We start from the raw sequence: 26,124 nt of genomic DNA on the forward strand, positions 1-26,124 counted from the left end.
CATTTGTGCAAATATATAAAATGCAGATACTTATACACCAATGTTCATAGTATCACTACTCAAATAGCAAAAGGCGGAAACAACTCAAATGTCTATAATGACTGGTTAAACAAATGTGGTACAATACATACAATGGAATATTATTTAGCCTTAAAAATGAATGAAATTCTGATAAATGCTACAACAGGATAAACCATGAAAATCTTACACTAAGTGAAATAAGCCAGACACAAAAGGTTAATTGTGAGGTACCTCTTGTATGAGGTATCAGTATAGGCAAGCTCAAAGAGACAGGAAAGAGAACAATGTTTACCAGAGACTGGGTAGGGTGAGAAGGAAAGGAGAGGTGCTACTGATTAACGGGTAAATAGTTTTTGCTTAGGATGAACAAATTCTGCAAATGAGTAATAATGACGATTGCTCGATATTCAGAATGTTAATGCCACTGAACTGTACCCATAAACATGGTTAAAATGGTAAATTTTGTTACGTATGTTTTATCATAATTTTAAAAACATATCTAAAATGAGTAAGAAGGATTCTCCTCATTCCTCTTCTAACTTGAGATGGTCAGGCAATAGGCCATGAAGTCTGAATTTGTGAAAATCTTAGATGATAAACCTGTTTGACTAGTCTTAATCAGTGTCTCCAAATTATTACTACATAATCTTCTTAACAGTAACATAAATACCCCTTAGAAAATCTCCATTTCTGGAAATGATACATTATAGGGTGGGCATATGAATATGAATGAGATTATACATAAATATGTTCCATGTGTATTAAGGGATAAAGGAATTACATCTCTTGCTCCCATTTTAATTACTATGTCTAGGATTTTTAGTAGAAATATTTTCTTTTTAACATGTTTATTTTCTTTTCTGGAATGTTGTAATATTCTGTTCTTGACCCAGATCCTGGGACCAAGGGTGTACTCAGTTTATGAAATCTGTTGAGCAGTGTACTTATAAGTTGTACTGTTTATATGTTTTCTATATTGTTACATTTCAATGAAAAGTTAAAAAATTTAAAAATGGTTAAAAGGGTTTTATGTTATATTTATGTTTACCACAATAAAAAAGGGGAAAAAAAGTCCCTATGTTCCAAAACAAAGCAAAAAAAGGCTAATAGTCAATATAAAAAATATTTTTAAAGTTTGAAGGAAAAAACTAGAAAAATGAACAAAACTATATTAACAGGTGGTTTACACAAAGACAAATATAAAAATAATCTTTAAACGTGAAAATACTGATTTCATTCACAATAAAAATACAAACTAAATTCACAATGAAATATGTCAGTTGAATGGCAAAAATATAGAATTTTGACAATATACATTGTTGGTGAGACTCTGGAAAAAGAAGCGTACCCATATATTACTAATGGCAATCCATAATTACGCAATTCTTATGGAAAGTAATTGCTAAACCTAACAAGCCTATATGCACACTAACTCAGAAATCCCTAGGTATTTACTCTGATGACACACATAATAGAAAAATACATTTACAGTGCTATACATTAGTGTAGTAAATTATTAGACACCTATTCATAAGAAATTAGCAGGATTAAACTTTTTACATCTACAGAAAGGGGTATTATGTAGCAATAAAGACAATGAGAAAGATTTCCATAAACTACTGAATTTCTAAGACAGATTGTTGGATTAAAAAATAGCAAACTTGAGATAACTGAATATCAAAGTGAGATATGATAGAAATGGATGAGAACATTAAATACAAAATGAATCTGGAGTCCATACAGATACTACAATAATTTTTAAAAAGACAATTAGAAGAGATGCTAAAATCTTTTTTGTAGAGGAATGCCAATCAATACATGTAAAAAGACTGATAGAATTAGAAAAAAAAATCATCATTTTACAACATTGATGATAGTTATCAATTCAATCTAGAATTATCAATGGATGCTAAAGCCAGTTTGTAGAAGATTGATGAAAAACAGGATAGCCTCGGAGTCTGGAAGTATTTCCCCAGAGATTATTTACTCTAATAACTTACTCTTTGTAAAGAAACTCACCAATAAATATATTTTAAGAAAAATGTGTAACTTAAAAGTATTCTAAATTCTTAGCAAGGTTGTCAAATAATTTCAGTGGGAACAGAGCAATCTTTTCAACAAATGATGCTAAACAACTAGATATCCACATACAAAAGAATGAAAGTAAAACTCTGTCTTATGCCATATGCAAAAATCAACTCAAAACACATCTAAAAACTAAATAAAACTCTTAGAATAAAACATATACATAGTTCATGACTTTGGATTTGTCAATGGTTTCTTAGATATGATACCAAAAACATGAGCAAAAAAAGGAAAAATTAATAATTTTCTTTGTCAAGACTTAAAACTTTTGTGTTTCAAAGGAAGCAATCAAGAAAGTGAAAAGATAACTCACAGATTGAAAGAAAAGTATTTTAAATCACATATATCATAAGGAACTTGTAACCAGAATATATAAAAGTATCATATAATTCAACAATAAAAAAATAACCAAACTAAAAACTGGACAAATGATTTGAATATATATTGTTCCAAAGAATATATATAAATAGCAAATAAGCACGTGGAAAAAGATCATTAGTCATTAGAGAAATGCAAATCTAAACTACTTAAATTTTTAATTTAAACTATATGAGAAGATAGATATGTTAATCTGCTTGACTATAGTAACAATTTTACTATCTGTATGTATATTGTAACATCATGTTGTAAACCTCAAATATACACAAAAAAATTTATTTTTAAAAATATCACAATGAGATACCACATCACCACAAACAGGATGACTATAACAAAAAAGGCAGATAATAACAAGTGTTGGGGAGAATGTGGAGAAAGTGGAACTCCCCCCAACCCACATTGCCAGCGGGATTGTCAGGTTGCGCAGCCACTTTGGAAAACAGTTATAAAATGTTTCAAAAAGTTAAGAGTCCCAATGAACCAAATAATTCTACCTCTAGATCTACATCCAAGAAAACTTTAAATGTATGTCCTATCAGAACCTGTACACAAATGTTCATAGCAGCCTTAATAATAGCCAAAAAGTGGAAACAGCTTTTTCAAATCAGCATAGAGGGTGATGAATGGATAAACAAATGTGGTTTATCCATACTATGAAATACCATTAGGGCACAAAAAGGAATGAAGTTACTGTTACATGCTACAACACAAACTAACCTTGAAAACGTTATATCATGGAAAAGAAATCAGATGCAAAACGCTACAGTTTTTATTATTCCATTTATATGAAATGTGCTGAATAAGCAACTCCACAGGAACAGAAAGTAGATTAGTGGCTGCCAGAGGCTGGGGTAGGGGGATAAGAGAGTAACTACTAATAAACATGGTGTTTCTTTTTGGAGTGATGAAAGGCTCCCAATTAGATCATGGTGATGGCTGTACATCTCTGACTATGCTAAAAACTACTGAAATATATTTATACTTTACAAGGGTGAATGTTACAGTATGTAAATTTATTCTGATGAAGTTGTAACACAAAAAAACATATTCTGAAATTAAAGCCTAAGTTGTCAGTGATAAAAGGTCCAAAAGGAAATGGTCTTTAATAATGCCATCTGTCAACTAGGAGCCAAGAATATATAGATGAAATTGCATGATTGCGCAAAATAGATGAAAAGAGTAGGACACCCTACTGAGGGAGAAATAGTCATCCCCAAATAGGGTATCTCTAGTGACAAGATTCATCCCCAAGTTCTGGACCTCTACACATTAATCCAAGGTTCCATAGACATTGTGGCAATAGTAGAAAACTATTTCTCTTGACAATCACCACATGGATCACCCCAAATGGCTGATGTTTACAGACTCCTTTCCCACACATCTTTGTTCCTACCTAAGAGGGAAGCCAGAGGAAGAAAGAAGCACAGACTTGCTTAGACAAGACAGAATCCTACAGCCTCCATTTCTGTGGTTCCTACACCTGAGCAGACCCAGAGTGAAAATAAACTGCTGCTAAAAGAGAACTGGGAAACCTTGACTGGGATTCAAAATTCAGAGTCCACATACATTTAATTAGCAAGGCATAAATAAAGTGATGCATGTTCCTGTATCTGCTGGCTTAATACCTCCAGAAATTGCACCGTAAATGTTGCCCAAATTCTCTGTCTGTTGCACAGTGATCTCCTGATGAAATTCACTAGCTCAAAGCTGCCTCCTTTATCACATAAATGCATTAATAGAAATTTCCATGTCTAGAATTATTTTAGTCACTTTACAAAAAAAGTTTTAAATACATATAATTTCAAAACTCATACACATATAAGATAAATTTACCAAATGCTTATTTTAGTAGAGCCCTGGGAGGAAGCCATTATTGTTCTATAGCAACAACATGTTAGCCTCTCCTTACAGAGGAGCTGTCATTTTGTTGTACTTTTGTAATCTGGATGTTCAATGTTGTGCACAGTAGATTCTCAGTAACTGATTTCTAAGCCACTAAGTTAATAAACAAATAACCAGGTGACATGTGGTCACCATTTATCATTTGTCCTCCACTACAATATAAGATTCTTGACTTCCCCTATTTTATGTATTTCTATCTTTCCTCTTTCATAGGCATAGCTTTGTTTCCTAGAAATATCAGTATATTTACCCATTTGCCTAAACATGCAGGTGTGTCGGGGTTGAAAAGTCACTGTTGAAGTTACCCCTACAGACTTGCATTTTCAATGATACGCTCAAAACTTAACAATGGTAAATCCTTATGTATTTTCATTTCATGCTTTATGTCAAAAATAAAATGTTTCAAAAATACGGTTTTTCTGACAATTATTTGATCTAGGGATCTAACACCTGACTCTGAAGTATTGTGATATTTCATAGAGATTGAGTATCCTTTATCTTGGGAAAAGAAGTGTTTTCCACTTCAAATATTTTCAGATTTTGAAATATTTGCATTATATACCAGTTAAGTATGCCAAATTTAAAAACCTCAGCATCACGTCGGTGCTTAATATATTTCATATTTCAAATATTCAGCTTAGGAATGCTCAATCTGAAAGGCCAAGACCTAACACCATCATGCTAAGTTGAGACATACAAGATCAGGTTTTGAAACAGTACATAAATCTCACCAACTCACCTTCTTCACCACTGACAGCACTATACCCCCAACTTCAAAATGCAAATAAAGTAGAAACAAAGAACTATTTACTCACTTTATCAATTTTTAAATGTCTCAATATAGTACTAGCTAACAGTTATATAGAATTTATTATGTGTCAGATATTCATCTTTGTCTATACTAATTTAATCCTCACAACAACCCTATGAGGTGAGCAATATTATTTTCACTATTCCCATTTGACAAATGAACAAAGTGAGGAACAGATAAGTAACCTGGCCAATGTCACACAACTCATAAATCAGAGAGCTGGTATTAAATCCAAGACAATTATCTCTAGAATCATGCTCTTAACTATTATGCTATATTCTTCGAGTTGATGGAAAGACTATGATTTTTCAGGCATGTGTATTCATTACTGGTTAGATGTATAGTGGAACAAAATTTCCAAAAGACAATTTCTTATGTATCTGAGTCTTGACAGTAATTTTTTGTCTTTGTCTGAATATTTTGACTTCTAGGCATCTATTCTAAAGAAATAATATGTAAAATGAAACAGATTTATATACAGAGAAGCATTATTTCTTTTTTTTTTTTTAATTGCATTTTAGGTTTTGGGGTACATGTGATGAACATGCAAGATTGTTGCATAGGTCACACATGGCAGTGTGCTTTGAGAGAAGCATTATTTCTAATCACAAAAAGAATACAGGAACAATATTCCAAGTGTTATGAGAATGTTTAAATTAATTATGATTTGTAGAGACAATGAAATATTTGGCTACCTATTAAAAATGATATTTAAGTATTTTATGACATGGAAAATATTTGTGACAGAATGCTAAGCAAAATGCAGGATACAAAGTTTTTTATATACTACCATCTTACACTTTAAGAAATAGAAATTTACCCATTTAACAAACATTAAAGAGTTCCTTTACACTATCCATCAGTAAACAAAACAAAGTCTGCTGCTCTGGTGTAGCTAACTTTCTATGGAAGCAGATAAACAATGAGTACATTAAGTGGATAAATTATACAGTGAATTCAAAGGCCAAGTGAAATTACAAAGAGAACAGAGCAGCGTCAGGGGAACTGGAAATGCTGGGTTGGTGCATGCAGGTTGAAAAATTAAAGAGAGATAAATCTCACTGAGACAGTATGATTTGAGTAAAGATTGAGGCGGAAGAGGATTTAACCAAGCGAATACCTGAGCGAAGAACATTTCAGGCTGAGTGAACAGCTACAGCAAAGGCTCCATCACAGACACTATTAGTACCACACGCATATTCTAGGTGCTCACCTCTACACACCTGAAAACAGTTTACTGCAAACACCTGTAACTTACTTCCAACAGGCCTTTATTTTCAGGCCAAAGAGCATGCAAAGCCATTACTTGGGGCAAGCTGGAAGTTAGCAGCCCTGGAAGCAAAACTCAACCAATGACAGCTAGGGAGTTGTTGAAAAATATCCCCAACTTCCCCAGCTTGCGTAGGATAACACAGAGACTTGTTCCACACAGTCCCAGAGAGTGAGTTTCTCAAACCTTAATTTGGGTAAAGAATCACCTTAAGCCCTTGTTAAAATGCAGATTCTGATTAAGTAGTTCTGGGGTGGGGCCTGAATCTCATTTTAACAAACCCCCAGGTGATGCCATGATGTTGGTTCACAGACCACACATTAAGTAGCAAGGCCAGAGTTCTTCAGTGGGATTAGACCCACCTGCCTACAGCCTGAGCATATCTTGTGTTGGCTTCCTTTCTACCCCTGACTCCTAGCCTCTCTCCCACAGTGTTAATTTGGCATCACCTTTGAAATAAACTAGTTGTATTTACCCTGTCTTAGAGCCAGTCTGTTTCTGGGGAAACCCTACCTATAGGAATGTGCTCAGTGAGCTAGAAGAACACAGTGAATCTAGGTGACTAGAACAAGTGACTGAGGGTTTTTGCAGTAAGAAAAATAAAGGAACTTGGAGAGGTAATAGAGAAAGGGCGTAAAGACCACGGTAAGGGATTTGGCTTGTTCTCTGAGTAAAATGCAGTGGGGTAGGGGAGACACATTGTAGAGTTTTGAACAGAGGATTACATTATGACATATTGACATTAACAGCCTCACTCTGGCTACTGGAGGAGGTCAAGAGAAGCAGCAGAAAGACCATTGAATCCACTACAGAGATCATGAAGGCAAAGGATGGGGGTCTGGAAGGGGAAGAAAATGGGTGGGGGCATGTAAGAAGTCATCAGATTCTAGATACCCAAGTGAAGCAGTCAAGGAAACAGTTACATCCTAATAGGCTAGAGTCTAGGAGGGAAGTTCACACTAGGAAATATAAATGTGGTCATCTTCACCATGCAAGTGGCATTCAAAGTTATGGGACTGAATGAGATCACTTAGAATGCAGTGTCAGTAGGAAAAAAATTATTTTAAAAAAAGAGTCCAAGAATTAGCCCAGGAACACTCCAGTCTTAGAAAATTAGAAGCGAATATGCTTCAGGTCAATGGTAGAAATATCTGTGTGGAGGGATTCTAGTTTTTTTTTTTTTTTTTAATCTTTCCTTACTGTCATTAGCTTGACTTTAGTGTCATCTGTGGAGCCAAAGACCCAGGGAATATGCAACACCAATAGCATGTCATTCTGTTTCATTGCTGCCCTGCCAGTCAGGAACAATCTGAAAAGAATCTAGAATATGTTGACAACTCAAATCTGGCAAGTACAATTAAAAGAGGTTTCAAACGTATTGCATAAGCATGTGAAACATCTGATGAAATGGAAGGAAAATGTGTTCTGAGCCAGATGAGAAAACATTAAAATGTACTAACAGAATCAAAAATGTGCAAAACCCAACAAAACAGTGAAGAAAATTACAAACAACCTCGATAAGAGTGGTAAGAAATTTTATATAATGATCTGTACGCAGGGAAGGGCAATGCCTTCTAAAGGGCATGAGGTCCCTGTTGCTATAGCAATTATAAAAAGCAGGTCAACTTGTAAGTAAGTGACATGTGGAGAATCAACTGCCTCTAGACCAGAAATATTCCACTGATTTGTAGACTTTACTGGGCCCAGGAAAGTACAATCATTCTTTAAATAGGAATGACTAGAATTTATCACAGAGGCTAAATCAGATCCACAATTACAATAAAATTGTATTAAGTTCATGAAAATGATTTGTGTAAAAATGGAAATAACCTATATATATTAGTTAAAATGTTAGAAATACTTAAGATAATTTGATTTATTAAACTAACATATAAGTCTTGGGTTTCTGAATTGAAACAACTGATTCTGAAATTGTGATCTTAGTTATTCAAAGAAAATTGTTAAGTTTCTTAAGCAATGTTGAGATGTTTAAGAGAAATTGATATTGACTTTACAAGTTTAATTTATGTTAAAGAATTAATCACTTGGGAAGATTGTTTATCCATCAAAGTTCTTATGAAGAAAACTAAATATAAGTATTTAGTATACTGTCATTAGGTGACTAAAATGACAATAATGATTTCACTGTTTTAGAGGAAAAAGCAAGTATGAATTCATATTTAGTATGACTATTTAGTAAAATACGGTGTAAAAAGTTAGAAATCATTTTACTAACCTCATTTGTAAATGGGACATGACATTAATTCAAAGCCTCCTTGATTTTAACAAGTGGTAGTTAACATTTCCTATATTTAAATTAGAATAAGATATACAAATGGAGCTGGTAGTGGTGGTTCACACCTGTAATCCCAGCACTTTGAAGGGCTGAGGTGGGCAGATCACTTTGATATCAGGAGTTCCAGACCAGCCAGGCCAACATGGTGAAACTCCATCTCTACCAAAAATACAAAAATTAGCCAGGGGTAATGGCATGTGCCAGTAATCCCAGCTACACCAGCTACTCAAGAGGCTAATGCATGTGAATTGCTTGAAGCAGGGAGGCAGAAGGGTGCAATGAGCTGAGATTGCACCACTACACTCCAGCTCCTGCGGCAGAGTGAGACTCTGTCTTGGGAAAGAAAAAAAAAAATAAACACACACACACACACACATATACAAGTATAACATAAAAGCATAAGAGAATCTAATTAACTGTAAAAATGAATATTAATTTTAAAATGATATATGTAAATGAAATGTACATTCTGAGAAGCTGCCCTCAAAGACAGCAAAAAATATCCTCCCTTGCATTTACACTTCTCATTTTTTGGTAAAAGAATACAGATTTTCTTATATAGGCTAAATTTTACACACTATACAAATATTAGTTTTCTTTAGGAAAAAAACATTAATGGGACACAAAGAAAACTGCCTAAATGAATGTACTTCATAACAGCGCTTTCATAAATGGCAAACCTAACCATTTTGTCCCTAAATGCAAAGTAAATGGTGATAGAACACCTACAGAAGAATTTATGACACTGTCTTATATAAATCAGACAACCTTTCTAATAAGTGAACACCACGTCCAAAATCAGACCAAACAAATCTCTAATGTTAGAAGTATCTCCTATCATATATCAAATGTATGTAGATACAAGTATAATTAATCACAAATAAATTCATGTTTACGTATAAAGGAATTCAAATTTGCTTTTTCCTCTGAAACAGTGAAATGATTATTAACATTTTAATCATTTACCCAATGACAATCATTGTGCTAAGCCTTTTGGACATATTTTTAAAATCTTGCATGATAATCCAATGAGAAAAATATTCTTCTTACCCCAATTTTACAGCTGGGGATGCTAGAGAATAGATTATTTAAACTATTTGCCCATGGCGCATTGTGGAGATGCTCAGGGTAAAAAAAAAAAAAAAAAAAAAAAAACTGTATCTTTCTGACGATGAAGCACCTGCTTTAAACCACATCACTAGAGTGCCTAAAAGTGCAACTACTATAGAACAGGAAACCTGCAAAATGATGTGGATACTAAAATGGGTAGCTAGAACTCAAAACAACTGGAAGCAGTGATGTTGAACTAAAGGTAGCTATTTCTCTTTCAAGACACATTTAAGGTTCAGGAACACTTTTAACTGGAAAGCATACAGAAATACTTAGGACAGGTCTCCCATTAATGCTAGGTCTTTTAGTAGCCCAAATGGTATAAAATAAATTACATTTGTTATACACAGCAGGCTATTTTCTTGGCATTCCTGCCCTCATGCAGGCAGAGGAATGGCCTGCTTCTGGTGACTTACGTAAGGGCAGAAGGTCCATTAGTTTAATGACTCCCCCTCCTTTCCCAGAATCCTCTCAACTGAGTCACTGAAGGTTTTCCATGTTCATGAAGTCATAGAAATTCAGAGGCAAAATAACTTCGGAAGTTATCTATTCTGTTTTGGCCTTTGAACACCTCAAATTCTGCTATAATTTAGCCAACTGCCCCAACTCCATTACAGGAATGAGAGATTAAGGCAGATGAGAAGAAAGGAGAGAAACAGATTTAACAGCATCTAGTGCTGCTAAGGAGAGGTAACCCAGAGAAGAACGGCTGCATTTTCCTGGACAGGCTCAGGCCAAAGCAGAAACTTACCTGGGCTTCATCCCTCCCCTCTTTTCATATATTCATATATGTGGAAACCAAAGCTAAGTGAATTTATGTTACTGGCACATTGAAATGTGTCCCCAAAAGAAGTACCTAAAGAGAGACAGAAGGACTTTTGAATGTGTTCAGCAAGAGATGCAGTCCATAATGCCTTTAGGAACATTCTTAACATTTCTGGGCCTCAGCTTCTTTCTCCACAAATGAAAGGATTTGGACAAGATCAGGATTTCCCCACCTGTGCTGGATAATTCTTGGTTGTCGGGGCTGCGCTAGGCACTACAGAATGATCAACAGCATCCTTGGCTTCTGCCCATCCATGCCAGTTGCACCTCAAATTGAGAACCACTGAATGAGACAATTATAGATGCATCTTCAGCCTTGGCATATTAGGATGCTAGGGAACTTTTGAAGTTTTTATCAGTAACAACTTGTGGTTAATTTCTCACATTGTGGAATTCTAAATTTCCTTGAGAATGAATACATGACTGAAGGCTGACAGGGACAAGTTAGTGTCCCCGTAAAGGAAAGGGGTCATTCTCTTTAAAGAAACCTCTCAAGTTGGCTTGTGGTCACCTAGAATGACAATAATTCTTTACAACCTCAATTCCTAGATGGGAAGACTACAAACTGCCTGAAATATTACTACCAGATCTGCTTTTCAAGACAGAAATCTATGACCATATCTTCATCTTCTCTATCTTTCTGGCACCCAGTGGCTGCACTTAAGAATCCAAATCACCCTTTCAGTGGTGCAACCCATCCCCACCTTGTGAAACTTTTCTATAAGTAGCTCAGCTTTAGGAATTTTGCCCTAGACACTCTGTTTCCTAGCACTGGGTTCTCATCTATTCTCATCTGTGCTGCTGCCATCTTGGGTGATGGAAAGTTTCCCATGCCTGTGCAAATTGGCTTCCGCATTTTTTTTCTGAGCGATGGTGCTGGGACACAGGCGTCTCTCTGTAAACAGAAATCCGATTACCTGCACAGTGACAAAAGTGCATGCATCCAAGAATGAGCTCTAAGTTTAAAGTGATTAGAAGAATGCCAGTGAAATTAGATGGAGATTCCCATACAAAACATTCTCTCAACTGGAGAAAATGAGCTCCTATGAAGTTAGTCATATAACTAACTGTTTCCTGGGTGCTTCCAAATTCTCATCACCATCACTGGAACATTTTGGTTTGTTTTTGTTGTACAAATCATGCATGCCTATGATTTTTAGACAGAACAAAAAAATAAAACATAGAAAGATATAAAGGGAAATAGATTCAGTAATGTATATACAGTCATATAACATGCTATTCTGCACTTTGGATTTCTATTTGACTTAATATATCACAAGCATCTAGATATGCCTCGTTCTTTATACTGACAGTGTAGTAACACATTTTCTGGGTACATTATATATTTTTTTAACAAGGCTTCTTTAGGCAGATGTAAGTTAGATACTGTTTCATAAGACAATGCTGCAAAGACTATCCCTATAAATGTATATAAGAATCATTCATAAAAGAAAAAAACATGGAAGAAGGGTATGCTAATTTAAAACTGCTAAATATTGCCAAATCATTCTTGGAAGTGGGTGTACTAGTTTATACTCTTCTGGGGGGCATTATGAAGTGGTCATTGGAAGAAGGGTTTCAGACTCCTAGGCCACAGCAAACTGTAGATTAAAAGGATTAGAAAAACTGGGTTCTTTCTACGCTGGTTTTCTTACTTTGTAGTCCCCCTCCCAGGTTTAAGACCTTTTGTGATAGAATGAAACAACTTAATTGCAAACACTGAGGAGGTTCTGAAGTCAGTTTCTAAGGAGTAAAGATCATGTAGTCCAAATTATCTTTGATAACATCTTTAACAGCTCACAAAGCACATCACTGTGTATAGTTTTGTATCAACAAATCTGTACAGTAATATGTATGCAAAATGATGAAATGTACAGCAATGTACCATAGAAATCAAGTAAATATACTAAGTGGAATTTCCCATCATTGTATTTCAGTTCAAGGAAATAGTGGCTTTTTAAGAAAACTCAAAAATTTACAATTACTGAGAGAAACAATTATATTTCCCATCTTGTATTAATCTAGGTGCCTGAAGAAAACCAGAATTAATACCAATAGTTCAAATAAGTTTCCTTAACAAAGGGACAAATTACAGAGGTGTAGCTAAGGTAAGGGAACAAAAAGAGATGGTAAGGCCTCAGAGAGAGAGAGAGAGAGAGAAAATACACAAGAAAAATTATTGTCATGCCATCACCTAAGACAAAAGGAAGAAACCATGTGCTCAGCACCCAACACAAGCTGCTGCAGTGGCTTACGGGAGTCAACTGCAGACATGCACTTACAGCTAGAGCTGAGACACCGAAACAGGGAGTGAGAAAAGATACTCTGACCTTTCCCTTCTGCTAGCTGACCTGCAAACCTGACCACAAGCCTGCTGGCAAAGAAGCCTGAGTGATCCAAAACACAGGGGTCAGCTTCCTGGGGCAGAGAGCAAGTCAGGGAAGTCCATTCTGGGACGAAAGCCCACTGAATGGATTGGCCAGAGAAATCACTAGCACTGAATTATTCTTTGTATCTCCTTTTCTCTCACTTTGCCAGCAAAGTTGGACTAAATTCAATGACCCTGTGATCAAACTCCACTGTATATAGCAGAGGATTATATGAGAGAGCTCACCGCATTTGGATAATTCTTCTAGCCCACAGAAATGAAGAGTGAAAGGACTACAGACCTCCCGTGCTCAAGAAGTTCAGTGTGAGAGCCTTCGTGCGGTTTGTGCTTGGATCAATTTCATCAGGCATGCCAGCTCCCTCTCTCATCACATCATGTGCTGTTCTAAAATTTAAAAATTACCCAGGTACATAATATCTCAGAGTTTTTGCTTTTCTCATCTGCAGAACAAGAGAACTGAATTGGACTGAGGGTTCTCCAACCTGACTAGTCTCCAAAACTTTAGGGGATTCTATTCACACTCCATATTCCCAAGTCCTTCTTCAAGCCCACTGAATCAGAATCCTTGGATGTCTGACTCACAGAATCTTTGTATATAAAATTTCACCCAGGTGATGCTAGCATGAATTCAGGCTTGAGAAAAACTGTTCTCAATGATCTTCAAGACAGATTATAGTTCAAAAATCCCATGACAATAAGATAAAGTCACAAAATAATCCAAATAATTTTTTCTTGTCCCTGAATAACAAAAATTAGGAATTAAAGTATATCCAAAGTAGTGATTCTCTAACCTCTTCCAAAACGTGTTAACATTGTATGTTTTGCATTTTCAGATTTGTATTCTAATATTGGTAAATATTAGTACATTATGCATTTTTTAATTTGTATCTTTTTTTCCATAAACTAGGAGGTAGGTTCTGAGGCAGTAAGTTTCATTATTAACTACATCTCTGCTATTATTAAAGGAATACCTATCTTTTTACTTTTTTTCAGTTCCATAAGTTTTGGGTGAACAGGTGGTATTTGGTTACATGAGTTCGTTTTTTAGTGGTAATTTTTGAGATTTTGGTGCACACATCACCCAAGCAGTATATACTGAACTCAATTTGTAATATTTTATCTGTAACCCCTTTCCCCAACTTTCCCCCTGAGTCCCTAGAGGCCACTGTATTATTCTTATGCCTTTGCATCCTTATAGATTAGCTCCCACTCATGAGTGAGAACATATGATGTTTGGTTTTCCATTCCTGAGTTACTTCACTTAGAGTAATAGCCTCCAATCTCATCCAGATTGCTGTGAATGCCATTAATTCATTTAAAAGAGCATCTGTTTTAATAGCAGCATCCTGTTACCACTTCTACAGAGGAACACACGAGAAGAACCAGTTTGTAGAAAATTCTCTAGCAAAATAACTTGTATGATCTTGGACAAAATATTTAACCTTTAGGCTCTTACCATTATTTTCTGAGTGACAGACTTAGCCTAAATGATGTAGAAGGTCCCTTCCAGCCTAAAAAACCTGTAAGTCTACGAAATGTCAGGTTATATATACATATCTTCCCTTATTGTCTACTTTGTATCTTAAAAGAGTTTTTCAAAAATTGGATAACTTGTGCTAAATAGATTATGATAAAATAAATAATTCTCTACTAGTTACCTGCATTTCAAACCTGAACAATGACTCATCAATGCAATGAAGCCACGCAGGAAGGTGGGAAAAGTTTCTTTGAAAACTGGGCTTCTAGGCCTGTCCAAGCATCTCTCATGTTTATCTGGGCCTGTAATCAAAGGAGTGTTTTCCTATCAACCTGATTTGATGTACCTGACATGAAAATGACTTCCTTCCATACAAACTGCTTTTCTTTCTACATCATTCATGCCAAAAATGAACAATGACAGAGAAAGCAAAGCTACCAATAGAATAAAATTACAGTAAGAAATGAGTACATTTGTAACTGAATAATACCTCTGAGGATAAAGAAATATCTGACCCTGAAATGCAAAGTACATATATATCCTCCTTCTATAATCATCCTCAGTCTTTTAGACATGCAGATTCATGCCTTTGCCATAAGACAAGAAAATCCTTTTATTTAATACTTCCAGTAGCTATTTACATTGTGGTAAGAAAAATGATTTATCAGCAACAGACTATAAAGATCAAGCACTGTGGAAAAATTCAATGTTGTAATAAACAAAATGTATGACAAAGTTCATGAATGATACGTGATAATTTATTTTGTATAATTTGTTTTGATAATAACATGACCATGTTAAGCGGGTAACATATTTGATTAAAATTATATTTAATTTCATGCAGCCAGATCAAAGCTTTATTGTATTAATCTTTGACACTTATTTCTATAGTATCTATAAAAGGCATCAGATATGGAAGTCATTTGCTCAGTAACCTTTATAGGTAGGTAATTATACATGCATGCACATGTACACAGGCAAATGCATACACTTGTGCCCCTTTCCAAATGTTTGGTACAACTAATGTTCTGGTTCTTTCCATGTCCCTCTATCAGCAATAACATCCTGTCAAAATGTAGAAACATCAAATTGTCCAAAGATAATTCCTTCAAGCCCAACCTGATGTGTATTCAGTCGCTAAAATTATGTTATTTCAGGATATCTAGACATGCTTTGCTATCAAAAATGGTACCCTACTGAATTTCCAAGGCCTAAATATCTTCATCAGCAGGAGTAATTTCATTTGATTATAGAAAAGGCATAAAATGCAAACATCTCCAGGAGATGCAACTTATCAACTGAAAAACGATTACAATAAATATTAGTCATTCCACAAAGCAATGAAGAGAAGGACAAGGGATGCTGAAGCAGGGACCAACCAGCTACTAGACGCTTGATAATTGGAAGACACCCCATCACAGTCCTAGGAGACTGGCATGGGTGGCTAGAAGACGTGTACTATGGTTTGAATGTTTTCATCCTCTCAAATTCATGTTGAAAGTTAATTCCCAGTGCAACAGTATTAGAAGGTAGTAATCAAATCATGAGGACTCTGCCCTCCTGAATGGGATCTGGTTCCCTTATAAAAGGGCTGCATAAAGAGACTTCATCCCTTTTTGCACTTCTTCCTTCTGCTACCTGAGGACACAGTTGTTATTTTTTTTATCTTTTTGGAAGATGCAGGATTCAAGGCACCATCTGAGAAGCAGAGAGCAGTCCTCACTGGAAAACTGAACTGGAACTTAAACTTCCCAACCTCTGAAAATGTGAAAAAAATAAATTTCTACTTTTTATAAATTACCCTGTCTCAGATATTTTGTTATAGCAATACAAACAAAGACAAGGGGAAGAAGAGGATGATGGAAGCCACATTTACTTCCACAAAATTTTGCTGTGCCACTTTTCCACATTTATACGAAAGTTTTTGCTTACTTATTACTACCACTGACAATAATTTCTAACCCAATTGACCTTACTGTCTAAGATTCTCTCTAAGTTCTCTCACACCTGGACGGCAATTAGTTAGAACTCTTTCACAATTACCTTTATATTGTTCACAGTTTGTTGTATAACAACTAACAGCAGGGGAAGAAGATATTTGGATACTGGCTCTGCTTAAGGTGTGCTAAGTAAGTAAGTAACATTCAACTTAATGGACTATGGATCTGTCACCTCAGCAGCAAAATGAGGATATTAATAGTCATAACCTCAGGTCTGAATTTGGGCCTTGCCAAAAGTAGAGGCTGTGACAAGGATAAGAGGGTGGGTAACGTGGAAGGTGGTCCCTGGAAGCAGGAAGGAGGGGCAGGGAGAATGAAGTAGAGATGGAGAAAAAATCTATATAAGGATAAATGACTGAGGCTTCTGCTGCTCCTGCAGAAAATAGGGGCTTGACTCAGCTAAGACCTCCAGACTTGGGTTCAGTGTGCTGCCCTGAATTGCCCTCCCAAAGGGTGGAAAGCTGCAGCATTTATCCTGGTTCTGCTGTCCTCTACTGGCTGAGGGTTGCTGAACAGAATCGCTCCACATCAGGGAAGACTGAGGCAGAAATCTGAAAAGATGAAGGTGTTCACTTGAGTGAAAGATGAAGCTGAGCATGACCATATGCTCTGGTCCACCGGAGCTACAGCTGAAAGCAGAGCAAGGCTGATTAGGACCACAAAGAATCCCAGGAACATTGGCAGCACCTCCTGAAGCTGTGTGGAGGATTAAGTGGGAAAACGCATGCAAAGTGCTCACTTCTGTCGGTTTGGCTGCATAAGTTCCATTTTATGACACGGTTATACTTTCTAAGCTTAATAATAGGTAATAATTAGTATTTTAATTGAATGTATTTTAATTAAATTGTGATTTAATTATTCAGTTATTTAATTATTTTACTGTTTCTTCTCTTCTACTTATAACCATGATGTCCTTCACAGTACACATTCAACAGGTGCTAATAAATATTTTTAATAAACAATTTAATGATAATATATGAGTATCAGCTACAATGCCTCTACAACAGTCAGCTCCAGAAATAATTGTGAATTGACTTGAACCAGACCACAGTGGTATCAAGGAAGGAAACCATGTCTTTGTGTCATGCGCTTTCTCCCTGCAGCCCTAATCTTGAGTTCATCACACTACTAGCACTCAATAAATGTTGATTGACTTATTTAGTTCCCTATGTTGAAATTGCCCCAAGGAAACACTGTTAAAAAGCGAGAGAATGCAAGCAGATGCACATTGTTTTGTGTTTCATGAAAACATCAATAACTGAAGCTATTAATACTGAGTCCTGTTTCATCAAGTTGCCTATGCCCAGAGCCTTTCAAGAATTCAAACCCAAAAATAATCACAATCAATTCCCAAAATGCTTTCTGGATGGTTTCGTTAAGAAATGAATAGGAAGGTAATTGTAGCATTTGGCTTCTGATTAATATTTCTCATGAATAGTTTAAAATCAAAAGAAGTCTGTGCTTTTTAGGTAAGTTGCCTCCCTACTGATTAGTTAGTGGTTTGGCTGAAAATTTACCTTACTTTTATGTATTTATTTTATCACCACATTTTAAATGAGGAAATGGAGCCACAGTGAGGTTAAACTTGCCATGCTCATTAAACTTGGAGGCTGATTCTGGAGGCCAGGGTCTTAACCACGATGCTTGGCTGACTCATCACTGACCACTGGTGGGCACTGAGAAAAACATCGAGGGTATCAGGCATACCACCTGCCTCCCAGGAGATGAGGGAGGCAGCACAAAAACAGGAATTTTCAGTGCTATGGGCTCACTGTTGTTTTGACCCTACTCTAAAAGCTAAACAAAGACATTTTTAGTTTTGCGGATTTATATGAATCTCCGGATGCCGAGATGTGATGGATTGGTGGCAGGGTGGGGTGGGGCAAAACATAGGGACAGAGACCAGTTATGAGGCTACAACAATGCTCCACTTTTGTCCATCTGTCTGTCTCCAGCAACAGATTCAGTAGTTGCCAAAACTAGGAAAGAGGCAATGGAGACTGAGAGAATGAGAATTTCAATGGAGATAGAGACAATTAGAAGACAAAATTGCCAGGGCTTATTCAATGACTGAATTTGAGGTGATGAGTGTATAACCCATATAGGAAAATTCACTTTTGCTAATAAAATGAGAAAAGAGTTCATTGTGTACATTATAAAATCAACTGAAAGTCTGAAAAATTTAGCTTGGGATATAGGAGTCAAGGTGACATAGACCCCAGTCAACACTCACTACAGTAAGTTCACCACTACTGGTACCTAACCATGGGCAAATACTAAGCCGGATTCATTAGTCTATGTTCAGTGCCAATGTACAATGTCAGTTATCCCTATCTCCTATTACTTCCTCCAACTCAAAGCCCTGGGGAGGCATTACCAATTAGCCCAGTTTGACGTGTGCTCAAAGCATGGCTGCCAGGGACTACATCTGTAATCCCAGCACTTAATGAGGCAGAGGCAAGCAGATTATTTGAGGTCAGGAGTTCAAGTCTAGTCTGGCCAACATGGTAAAACCCCGTCTGTACTAAAAAATACGAAAATTAGCCAGGCATGGTGGTTCAAGCCTGTAATCCCAGCTACTCAGGAGGCTGAGGCAGGAGAATTGCTTGAATCCAGGGGGCAGAGGTTGCAGTGAGCCGAGATTGTGCCACTGCACTCCAGCCTAGGCAACAGGGTGACAGAGTGAGACTCCGTGTCAAAAACCAAAAAAAGAAAAAACTGAAAGAGGAGAGTTCAGAAAGGTATCTTGTTTGATGTAACTCCCACAACTCATTATCTCACTCCTCTTCCAGGGCTTTTCATAGTATCTACGAGTAAAAATACAATCTCAAAACGATTCAAAAGACATAGAAAACGTGGCTCTGATTATTGCAGCAGATTTGTCTTACACCTTTGTCTATTTTTTTTTTAATCCTCAAATATGTCATACCATTTCCTGCCTACAGAACATGGCTAACCATATTTCCTCTGCCTGAGAGGATCTTTTCCTTTCTCTTAGCCTAGCTCAATGTATTCATTCTTCAAATGTCAGATCAAATACAATTTCCTTAGGGAAGCCTTCTCTAACCTCTAAACTGTAATATGCTCTCTTAACACTTTGTATTTACTTCTACAGCCGTTATCAAAGTTTGAAACAATCCTGGCCAATAAACCTAGACTATCATATATATTTATTCAGCCAGTCATTAATTCATGCACTGGTTAGAACTAGTGCATTCACTAGAGTTAGAACTAGGTGTTCTAACTTCTAGAAGAAAGATGCATAAACATGCACAAGTAGATAAGAGCATGTTATTGTGCAAAGAATACCAGAGGAGGTTTCAGAAATCCTGGGCCTGTCACCTGATCTCATCATACTACATATACGTACCTACGCAACAATCCTGCATGATCTGCACATGTACCCCAGAGCCTAAAGTACGATAATAAATTAAATTCCTCTCTCCCACTTAGTGATGACAAAGACCAAATATAACTTGTCACTACTATATTCCAGATGCCGAGCCAGGAAAGTAAATATTTATTGAAGAATGAATGAACCAGTACATGAATTAATGACTGAATGAATAAATATATTTAATAGTCTAGGTTTAGAAGAAGACAGCCACAAGACACTGATTTGGCATCATCAGGATATGAATGATAACTGTAGCCAATGAAACAAATCAAATTCCTCAAGAAAGAGTGAAAAGAAGACTTAGGATGAGCTATTAATGATCAACTATTAAGCATTTCTTAATGTGATCCATGGGTCACCCTAGAGTAAAAGCAAGTGGAGACTGGATGAAGAAATCTATGTCTTTAACAAATCACACACTGCGGTCAGTTGTGGGGGCCCAGGGGAGGGACAGCAGGGGATGGGGAGGGTGGGGAGGGATAATGAGGGGAGAAATACTAGATATAAGTGATGGAGGGGATGAAGGCAGCAAACCACCTTGCCATATATGTACCTACACAACAATCCTGCATGATCTGCACATGTACCCCAGAACCTAAAGTACAATAATAAATAAATAAATTAGAAAGGGATGTGGGAGGGATTTTAGAGCAATAATAATATTCTATCTTTTTTACTTGGATGGTGGTTCCATGGTTGCTCACTTTGTGATAACTCATTGAGCTATATTTATACCTTTTGATATTTCCATATTTGTGTTATTCATCACAAGAAAAATAAATTTGTTCAACTTATTTTAAAAAATGACTCCAGATAACTTTAATGCAACCTGAGAACCACTAATTTTAGCAGTTAGCAGAGAAACACCCTTGACACCGTCCCAAAGTTTGTATTATAGGCCAGGTGTTCTAACTTCTAGAAGAAAGATGCATAAACGTGCACAAGTAGATAAGAGAATGTTATTGTGCAAAGAATACCAGAGGAGTTTCAGAAATTCTGGGCCTGTCACCAGATCTCATCATACTACATTTACAACCTACATGAACTACTGCTAATTATCTTTAGGGAACAGAGATTGGGGGCTTTCACTGTAGTCTACTCCATGACTGCTTTATGAAGATTCAATATAAACGACAGGCAACTTTGTTAAAGGTTCCATTTGCAGTATGTTTCTAGAAAATGCAAAGGGGATGTTGATCAGCTTGAAAATTTCCTATTAATTTCTCTCAGATAGTAAAATGCTATTTTAAACATTAAGTAAATTATCATTTTATCTATGTGGATAGGAGCATGAGGGTGTGTGCCTTAACTGTAATCACTAAAGAACAGAAATGTAAATCCAAAACCATGGGCTTTTCACAAGACACTGCCAGCATCAGAAAAGCCATTAAAAGTAGGGAAAGCTTAACCTACATCTCTGGGAAATAAGATTATATTCAAGCTGTCATTTCATGTTGCCACTATTATATGCAATCAACATTTCTTTTATCACAAGTTATACAGAAATGGCACCTGGATAATCATGTTGCCTGTAATAATATCATGTAAAATGGGAAAATGGTCCGATCCTTTGAGTGCTGGCTTATGATTTGGGAAAATAGCTTGTAATTGCGTTCTACTGACAGATTGGTGCTGTTGGGTAAATCAACATTTACCACCTCAGTTTCTCCATCTTATGCGGTTGAACACGGACACTTAATTTCTGAAATCCTAAACTAGGCTGCATGGGGTAATAATGAAGCAAACAGAATCTGGAAGAGAAATGCCAAAGTACAAATACCGGATTTGCTACTTCTTGCTCTTCTTCCCGTTCCTCTTAGGTAAGTTACAGTACTTCTGTTTTGCATCAATAAAATGGGGTCAAAAATACTACCCATTTCATAGGGTTATTGTGAGGATGTGATTTAATACAGTGTAAAGCATTTAGAATAGTGTCTGACACATAAGAAAGGAATCAATAAATGTTACCTATTATTAAGCTACATACCTTCTAGGGTTCTTAAGAAAACTAATGAAAATATGTGTTTGTGTGTGCCAATGCTATATTAAACAAATGCACACAACAAATTTCATACTCCAAAATAAAATCATCCCTTTTTAATGTCATCATGGTTGAGTTAGGGAGAAAATGAAGGATATGTTGAGGGCAGTGAAGACGGTTGGATGGATGGGGGAGAGATACATTTATTCTAAACAAAGTGACATTGCTCATTGTATCTTGTGACCTTTTGGCATTGTCTACGGATCATTTCTTCTTATTTCACAGTTCTATGAATCTGCCAATTATTAATCATGTATATCTTTGGATAGTCTCTTTAGCTGAGAGTAACTAAATCAAGTTTGATGAGTGAAGTAGTTGACAAGATTCAATAGCATTTTTTTTTTATCAGAAGCATACAATAGGCTGAAATAAGCCATGGTGTAGAAGTCAATCAATGTATTTAGCTCTGTCCAGTTTTATAGACTGTGGAGGCAACCTAAGCGAATACCTTTAGTGCAAGAAACAGTTCTATTTGAGCCCATCTCCCTTGGACTCAGCATCAAAATTCTCGCAAATTGAGCTCAGGCCTTGGAGACCATGTGAACAATAAAGCTTTAACCTGTTCCAGATACTCATTTTTCACCTTGCGCCTTAGTTTAGGTAACCAGGTAATTCTCTTGATAACTAACCTCTCTAGTGCCTCAATCCCTCCTAGGATATGTATTTCTCTTAATAGTTCTCATTCTGGGATGTTGAGAGCATATCCAAGTGACACACAGAGTTAGAGTCCTAAATGCTTTGGAAGCCATCATCTGTGGTCTGGGGCATACTCTCCAGGTTGTAGGTTTTCTCTGCTGCACTGGACTCCCTCTCCTCCCTTACTCCTGAGTTCTATGCCAGAGCCTAAACTGCCCCCTGGCTATGCCTCTTCCATCTACCCCATTCTCACCTAATTCACCATAATCGATTAGGCTACCCTTTGCTATCTTGCATCAGAGCTCAGTTTATCTTATTCCACAAAACAATCTCAAAAATGATTTCTAATTTTTATAAAATATGTCTCTCTGTTTAAGTCTGAAGAAATAACATGAATGATGACATGAGCAGAAACAATGAACCTATTCATCTGAGATTTTGACATAACATCTCTTCTTGAATCTCTGAGATATGGTAGTCTGCATGCAGGCTTTGCAACAACATTCCTAGTACAACCTGGAAATTGCTGTATTTCATTGTCAGTTACTATTTCCCTCAAAAATTGCACCATGACTTTAGAAAGGGAAGGTATGCCAGTTTTATAGTTTAGGAGCCACTTAATAGTCATAATATAACTGTGTTTATAAACCCTGCAACATTTTTGTTCCTCCTGTTCATGGGTCTTTGTATATCATTTTGAATTTCTTACCTTGTATAAAATTTTTTAATTCTCAAAAACTAATCTTATTGGTACTTAACTCCTTCACCCCTAATAAAATCTTTTCAAGTGACTACCATCACTTCTCCAGGCCTACAAAACTTCCAAAAAATATGATACTATCTCTTAGCACAAACTATTATCACTTTTTATTAACAGAGATCAGCATATAACTACATTTGCTAACACAAAATTGGCTGACTCTAGAGGTACAACTTACGCAAATGCTTAAAAACATGAGCCATAACCTCTCATGACAAAACTTGTCTGAACTGGCAACAGGATGTCAAGGAAAGAGCATCAGAGTTTGGATCCTGGGCAAGGCACAACAGAAGTCAGCCAACACCCTTAACTCACTGTTAGGCCCTCCTTGTTTTTGCTCCTCTGAGACTCAGTGATCGCATTTGTAAGATGAGGCTAACTACCTTCTTCTCAAAGCTGTGATGAAGAGTATGAATTTAAAATGCCTAGCACTGAGTCTGACAGAATAGCACACCTATTGGTTTCTTTCCCTTTACCTTAGTTCCATCTCACACCAGAATACACTTAAACACTTTGGCTACAGTTGAGACTAATCTCCTTATACATATTCTCTTTCGCCCCTCTGAACCAATTTACAAATACATGTATTCTTTGGGTTCTTGTCTTGCCCCCTGGATGAATTATACCGTTGGACCTTTGGGGCTTTATCTCTAGCAAGAAGTAGTGTCCCCGGCTGGTTCTCTGCTGCTTCTAGGGGTCCTTGGCAACTTCAGTCCTCGCAGGTCTCCTTTCACTCCAAAAGCACAGACAGCAAAAGCAAAATAGGCAAATGGAATTACATCAAAGTAAAAAGCTTCTGCATAGCCAAGGAAACAATCTACAGAAAGATGAGACAATCCATAGATTGGAATAAAGTATTATTTGCAAACCATCTATTTGCTAAGGGGCCAATATCCAAAACATATAAGGAAACCAGACAAGTCAACAGCAAGAAATGAAGTAACCTGGTCTAAAACGGGCAAAGAACCTGAGCAGACGTTTATCAAAAGGATAAATGCAAATGGAAGATATACCAGAGAATGTTCAATATCTCAGGGAAATGGATATCAAAACCACAAACAGGCTAGGCTAGGGTGGCTTTTGCTTATAATCCTAGTTACTCTGGAAGCGGAGGCAGGAGAATTACTTGATCCCTGAAGTTTGAGGCTGCAGTGAACCAGGATTGTCAACCTATTCCAGCCTGGATGACAGAGACCCTGTTACAAAAAAAAAAAAAAAAAGGCTGAAAACCACAGTGTGGTATCGCCTCACACCTGCTACAGTAAAAAGATGAATAACAAATATTGGTAAGGATGTAGAGAAAAGGAAATTCGTGTACATTTTTGTAGGAATGTACATTAGCACAGCCATTTTGGAAAATACTGTGAAGGTTCCTCAAAAAACTATAAATATAATTACTAAAAAATATGATCTGGCAATCCTAACTCTTCATAGTCAGTCATATGTTGCTTAACAATAGGGATATTTTCTGAGAAATTAGTCATTAGGCAGTTTTGTCATTGCTTGAACATCATAGACTGTACCTTACACAAACCAAACCTCAATGGTATCACCTACTATACACCCAGGCTATATGGTATAGCCTATTGCTACTAGATATGTTTAGATACATAAACATTTATCATTTAACATATAAAACATGTCACTATAGTGATTACTGTAGACAACTGTAACACATTGGTAAATGTTTGTGTATCTAAACATATTCAAACATAGGAAAGGTACAGTAAAAATACAGTATTATAATCTTTGGGACCTCCATCGTATACGCAGACTGTCATATATGCAGTCTATCATCAACGGAAATGTCATCATACATCTCAGGTTTGTATATTCAAAGGAAGTGAGACTGACGGTTCAAAGAGATATCTGCATTTCCATGTTTACTTCAACAATATTCACAATGGCCAAGATAGGAAAGCAACTTAAGTGTCTACCAGTGGATGAATAGATAAAATAGTAGGTGTACACACAATGAAATACTATACAGTCTTTAAAAAAAAAAGGAATTCTATAATTGTGAGAACACGAACGTAACTGAAGGACATTATTCTAAGAGAAATAGGAAGGCAAAGGAAGAAAAATACTGTATAATCTCGATGATATGTGGAATCTAACAAAGTCAATCTCAGAGAAACAGATTTTAGAAAGATGATTACCTGCAGCTAAGGGTTGGAGAGTGAGTAAGGTGGTAAAAGGGGAGATGCTAATCAAAGGGTAAAAAGTTTGAGCTGCACTGGAAGAATAAATGTCAGTGATATACTTCACAGTATGGTAACCACAGTCAATAATAACATTGCATATTTCAACATTACTGAAAGAATAGATTTGTCATGTTCTCACTGAAAAAACAAGCTATGTTTTTAAGCTGACGGATATGTTAATTAGCTTGTTTGAATCTTTCTACCATGTATATATAACTCAAAACATTCCATTATATCTCATAAATATACACAATTGTTATTGTCAATTAAAATGTTCTTGTCAATTAAAAAAACAAGAGAATAACTTTATGTTATAGATAATTCCAGTGTTTTAGAAACAAAAAATACTAAGACAAAAGGTTACTGTTATATAATGCATTTTTATGGAACATTTTGCAAATTAAGTTGCCGTCTACTATTACCAATATTTCTATGCTTGAAGGAAGATTTACCAAAAAAAAAAAAAAGACTCAAAGTTGCAAAAACAGATAAAATGTGGAATGATAGCAATTTACTTGAAGA

General features: G+C 36.2%; 1 protein-coding gene across 1 annotated transcript in view; it reads right to left on the reverse strand.

Annotated features, from left to right (window-relative positions):
- Positions 1-26,124, reverse strand: part of UNC13C (unc-13 homolog C) — a 586,273-nt gene that overhangs the window by 552,431 nt on the left and 7,718 nt on the right. The window lies entirely within an intron of this gene.

This window comes from Saimiri boliviensis, chromosome 2 (genome assembly GCF_048565385.1).
Source record: "Saimiri boliviensis isolate mSaiBol1 chromosome 2, mSaiBol1.pri, whole genome shotgun sequence".
In the NCBI taxonomy this organism is placed as follows: Eukaryota; Metazoa; Chordata; class Mammalia; order Primates; family Cebidae; genus Saimiri; species Saimiri boliviensis.